Genomic DNA, 6,589 nt, shown 5'->3' with positions numbered 1-6,589 from the left:
GAGAAGGAGAAGGAGAAGAAGAAGAAGAAAGAATCTAAACTAAACTGAAAACTGACCCATAAAACACATAGCCGAAAGAGACGGAACAGAAATGGAATGTGAAATTCTTTGACCCATACTTTTATATCAAATAAAAAAAAAAATAAAGTGTTTTGAGTGTAATCCTAACAGGGTTGGGGAAAAAACAGACAAACCAAATGCTTAAGGAATTGCCAGAAGGGGAGGCTCTGGCATATTAGGGAAGGGCAAGAACATCTGTATCTCATTCTGGCGTATTTGTCCCTTGGAAAGAAGAGGATTTTGACTTTTCCTCCAAACACCTTTTTCTGGTGAAGTGAGTGCTCCCTGGCACTCAAGTTAGAAGCAAGCAGTTAGAGCTCCAAGCAAAGACCACTCCAAGATACAAGTGGCCTTAGAGTCAAGCCAAGAGATGCCTTAACCACATTTTCTTCCAGGGAACAGGATGCCATTTAGAAGCGACGGCACAGAGCAGAAGAGACAAGGTATCAATGGACTGAAATCTGTTTTAAGAACTTCCATAAACACAATATTCACTCTTATGGCATGCTTCATTGGTCTCAGACCATGCTTTCTTTTTGAATGATAAAGTTATCCAGTACAGAAATATCTAAATATTCTGCCAAGGGGTTATTAACACACACCCCACTGGAGCCACACAGTATACAGTTTATAGAGAAAGCTTACAACTACAGATGTAGCAGAGTTCACATAGCCCCCTAAGTGATCTTCCCCAGGAAAAGTGGGACCAGACAGATACATGCACAAGAGGACACCCTCCATGATGCTCTGCATACTTCAGAGAAAGAGGATCGTACAGCAATAGGAGCTCCTGTTGATTAGAAGGGGAGTTGTCCTTCATCTTTAAAAGAAAGATGGCAAGAGTTCCTACTTCATAAAGCTATTAAGATAATTAATACTTACATGTAGAACACTGACTAATGCGTAGAAAACAATTTTTATTAAAAAGAATTTTTTTTGCGGGGGGGAGGTGGTTCTGGGGAATGGACCCAGAAGTGCTTTACCATGGCACTATACCCTCAGTCCTTTTTATTTTATTTTTATTTTGAGACAGAGTCCCACTAAGTTGCTGAGGCAGGCTTTAAACTTGGGATCCTCCTGTCACAGCCTCTTGAGTTGCCGCAATTACAGGTGTGTGCCAGGCAAAGCCAGTAGATAATAGCAATGAGATTCATAACAGTGGACCATGAACCAAAATACTGACAGCCTCTTCCCAAAACAGGGCTAAGGGCCTGTGTGGGGAATGAAGCAGGAGACTAGCCAGCACTAGGTTAGTTGGCAGGTACTGTGGTATCAAGGCGTTGGTTCCCTTCCAGAGCACTGAAGGAATAGTGCAGGCCCAGGGGCCCCTAGGCCCTCCTGGGATGGCGTGGAGGACTGTGGGAGTGAGGTGGCATGGCATCCCCGGAGCAGACAGGAAGGGATTCCTCAGTTGGATCCAAATAGTTTCAGTGTCTCATGTGGGATTTTGTCCTTTCTATAACTCCTGAGGGCAAAGATAAATCACTCAATGTTTCTAAGCTCTTATCTTTGTATGTGAAGAAGGAAGACACCCTAATCACAGAGCTAATCACTCTCCAAGATTTTTTTTCTGTATATCACACACTGTCCTAATCACTTTACAAGCATTGTCTCACTTAGCCTTCCCAATGACTCTGGGAGATAGATGTTATCTTATTGATGAGGAAATAGACTAGAGAGGTCAAGTGACATTCCCAGGGTCACATACCACTTAAGTGGTTAAGGAGGCGAGACCAGGATTGAAATCCAGACCATCTGATTCTTGAACCTACTCTGCTATTCTACTTTGAGCTCTCAGGTTTTATTCCAGGATGGAAATTGCTCCTCACACGTGGGCTGACATTTTACAAAACACTCTTGAGAGCACTGGCATGTTTAATTCGGGGTGCCTGAAGGCAGTAGCCGCTGGCCATGTGGTGTTGTAGGCTACATGATTCCCCAAACTGACCATGAAAATTCAGAAGTCCACCTCCCGAGCTCTGGAAACTGATTATTACACTTTATGGTGAAACAGAGTTTGTACATGTAATTGAGTTGGAGTCTTGAGATGAGGAGATTTTCTTGAATTATCCAAATGGGTCTGAGATCCATTTTAATGATTTAGTATTTTGTAATTATTTAATTACTATTGTTTCATTTTCTATTGAAAAGTCCAAACTCTCCTTTGGCCTCCTCTTCTATCTCTGCTACCATCTCCCTCTGCCTTCATCCATCTAGACCTTGAAAGTGAGTGGTCATCTAAGAGAGAAGGCTGTGTGAAGACGGGTGGAGAAAGAGACGGAGCTTTGAGGGTAATGTTACGCAGCCGGATTTGGAGATCTATATCTCAGAATGGAGATAAATACTTTCTTAGTCTAAATTTCTAAATAAGTTCTAAAATATAAAATAAGCCCTGAAGAAAATCCTACCCAAGCTTAAAAGGGTGAAAGACAATAATCAGATATAAGGAGTGGCTCTGTTCTAAGGAAATCCCTGCCATTTTCCAGACACCAGGGCTCAGGAGAACTCCACCCACAGAGGAGGAAATGTCAACACTTGCAATGACAGTTACCATGCACATGATTTTTCACTGTCTCTGGGGCAAACATAAGCTACAGTAATCTACTTTTTTTTTTTTTAGTAATCTACTTTTAATCAGCTGTTGATTAATTGAGGTATCCATACTCTACCGTTCTTTAATGATTTTTTAAAATACATTTTTTGTGGTAGGTGAACACAATACTTTTATTTTATTTTTATGGGTGTCGAGGATCGAACCCAGTGCTTCACGCGTGCTAGACAAGCACTCTACACTGAGCCACAACCCCAGCCCTCTACCATTCTTAAATAGGACAATCTAAATTTTCTAAGGTCGGCCCCTGAGAAGGCAGCTTGCCAAAGCACTGGGCCTACTGCTCTATTGGCTTCCAAGGACAGGGTTGTTCACAGAATGATATTCAGCACTTCAGAGCTCCACAGGTCCTTAGAGAGCTTCGAATACACTTGGTTTGAGTGACATTGAGTCCAAACTTAATGGGTTTTGGCCTGCAGTCAGCAGGATTTACTAGTCAGACACCATATGCGATGTCATTTTGGTTAACTTTGTTTTTTTCTGGTGACAAATACTGTGCAAGTCATTGTAGAAAATTTAGGAATACAGAAAAGTATACAATAAGAAAATGCAGGGACTGGGGTTGTAGCTCAGTGGTAGATCACTTGCCTAGCACGTGTGAGGCACTGGGTTCAATCCTCATCACCACATATGAATAAAAAAAAAATTTAAAAAATTAAGGACTGGGATTGTGGCTCAGTGGTAGAGCACACACCTAGTGCATGTGAGGTACTGGGTTCAATCCTCAGCACCACATATGAATAAATAAAAAATAAAGGTATTGTGTCCACCTACAACTAACAAAATATTTTAAAAATAAAATATATAAAATAAAAGTATTGTGTTCATCTACAACTTAAAAATTATTTAAAAAAACTGTAAATCACCAATAATAAAACCACTTGGATCCAAGCAATGAAGGGAGGGGAGCCCACCCGGACATAGAATTGTTTCTTATATTATTAAGTATATTTTATTAGGTATGTTTATTATTAAGTGTATTTTATTTCCAGATGTCAATATGCATGTATGCATTTTCTCTTTATGAAAGTCAGATCACACTAAAAAAAATAAAACCTGAATTTCTATTTAATCACAAATACTCTCCCTGGTCATTAAATTTTCTTGAAAAATCTGACTTCACTGAATACATCATATGGATTTACCCTAATATCTTAATATTTCACCTTATCGGTTTTTTCCAAGACTCAATACAGATTCTTGTACTTTAATGTTTGTGAAAATATGTAATTATTTCTCTAGCTAAATTATTAGAGTTAGAATTACTGAATTACTGGATAGTAATTTTAAAGGTTCTGATACAGAAAAGTTGTAAGAGTTTATATTTCTACCACTTATACAAGCTCTGAGTATTATCTTGCTTAAATTAAAACTAATGGGGAAAAAGAGGAAATCTTGTATACTTTTGGTGAGAATGTAGATTGCTTTTTTTAAGATTAATTGATTAATTAATTTTGGTATTAGGGATTAAACCCAGGAGTACTTAACCACTGAGCCACATCCCAGATCTTTTTATTTTTTTATTTTGAAATAGAGTCTCGTTAAGTTGCTTAGGGCCTCATTAAATTGCTAAGGTGGCTTTGAACTTGTAATCCTCCTACCTCAGCCTCCTGAGCTACTAAGATTACAGATATGCACCTCCATGCCTGGCTGGGAAAGTAGATTGTTATAGCCATTATGAAAACCAGAACAGAGGTTTCTAAACAGATTACAAATAGAACTACCATATGACCTAGCAATCATTCTTTTGGGTGTGTATGCAAAGGAGGTGAAATCACCACCTCATAATGATATCTACATTTCAGTGTTCACTGCAACGTTATTCACAACAGCCAAGATATGAAAACAACCTATGTGTCTGTTGCCTGGACATCAGTGTATATCATACTTAGATGATTACTTTTTTTTTTCATGTGTGTGTGGTGCTGGGTATCAAACCCAGGGCCTTGTTTATGTGCTCTACCACTGAACTGTATCCCAGTCCCTTGGCTGACTATATTAGTGACTTTTTCCTATGGGGTTTGGGATGTGTGCTAGGATCACCTGAGCAAAAAGACAGTTATAAATAAGATGGTGGTAGTCATGTCAAACTGGATTCCTATAATTCCGAATAAATATATCTAGAACACAGAGTGTTTAGTTTTCTTACATGTTCAACAGGACCCAACAAAAGGCATAAGTTTCATTTTTGTTTGGTTAGTTTAGTTTACCAAGAAGATTTTTACAGAAAGGAGAACAACACATCTGCATAATTATAAAGTCACTGCCTTTGACAGTACTGTTCCATTTTATCTGCTCAAAATGAGAGGGAAATCACATTTTTCTATTAAAAAAGTGTTGAATACTCTAAACCTTCCTTTGACCCTATGCCCTCTTCTGTCTCTGCGATCATCTCTTTCTATTCCTCCATCCATCTAGATTTTGAAAGTAACCAATACCTGCTGGTGGTCTTTGCTGCTTCACCTCCCATTGGGTTCAAATTGCAAACTGGCTTTGTCCCAACCATTCCACTAAAACATGGCTTGCAAGAAGAGTTCCCAGTGATCTTTTACTGAGCAATCCTGCCATTATATTTTGTCTTTATATGAGTGAATCTTTCTGCTGAATGTAATATTTTGGACCATGGCTTCCTTCTTGAAATTCTCAAACCATAGCTTTGGTGACACCATACTTTCCTGATGCTCCTTCAATCTTTCTGACCATCCTTCTTGGCCAAACCATGACTAATTTCTGTTCTCCCCTGTTTTGTCCCTAGCTATCTTCTCTTGTGCTTTATGTGTCCTCCCTGGCAGAGTCACACACTTTTATAACTGAAACAGCTACTTGAATGCTGAGTTTCCCAAATCTGTACCTCCATCTGAGGCCTCAGATTTACAAATTCAATTGCCTGCTCAACATATCCACTGGAACTTGCCACCACAAACACTGCAAATTAATGTGGGCCGCATTTCCTCCCTACTGGCAAGCTATTCCTCCTTCATTCTCTGTTGGTGGCACTACTCAAGCACGCAAGCTAGAAACCTAAGAAACTGCCTTAATTGTGCTTACATATCCAGCTTGGAAATATAGGCTGCAAAATATCAAGCTACCCCTGGTTCAACCCAAACATACAATCATATTCTAGGAAATACAAGTCTGACAACACTAAGTAATTAGAAAGCAACTCGAATCCTTTCAGGGTGCTCCCAGAGGACACCAGTTCAGGAGATATCATACATAGCCAAAATTTCTTGAAATCTATTTTCCTATTCTCTTTACAGACCCACATATCTGATGGCTGACTACCCCAACCTCTTTGCTGTCTCCAAAGTCCCTCAGATTTCCCTGACAACATTTCTGCTTGAAGACTCTTCCTCTTCTTTGCTGCCTTCTGACCATTTCTTTCTTGTGAAGATAAACCTCATTACTCTTGGGATCTTCACCATGTTTTTACATTATCCCTACATGCATAGTCTGACCAGGGTCTGACCCAGAAAATAAGGTGAGAAGGGAAAGATTATTTAAAGGATTTATAATGTAATATCTTTCCTTTTTTCCTCTATGCCTTTCACATATACAAATGATTCCACATATTCTAATCACATCAATTCCTAAATATCTCTAGAATCATCTTTTCCTCTCCAAACAATGCTCCTGAGTCCAGGTTAAGTCTATTGTCTGTCATCTGGACTCCTCCATCAATCCCAGCTTTTCTCCTTGTGTCCAGTATTATTTTCTCAGACCCACCCTGCATTGTTTGCCCAGTGCTCTATACAGCACTCTAACTTGGGGCCTTCTGTGCCCACACACAGACTCTAATTTGTTTTTGCATTTTCTACAGCTTATGTAGCAAAGCATTTTCATGAATAGCAAAATCAGAAACAAATCAATGATTGTTATTGTTTTAAGATGCAAAGATTTAAACTGGTTTCTTTTATA

Source organism: Callospermophilus lateralis, chromosome 4 (genome assembly GCF_048772815.1).
Source record: "Callospermophilus lateralis isolate mCalLat2 chromosome 4, mCalLat2.hap1, whole genome shotgun sequence".
In the NCBI taxonomy this organism is placed as follows: Eukaryota; Metazoa; Chordata; class Mammalia; order Rodentia; family Sciuridae; genus Callospermophilus; species Callospermophilus lateralis.
This window is presented reverse-complemented; position numbering follows the sequence as displayed.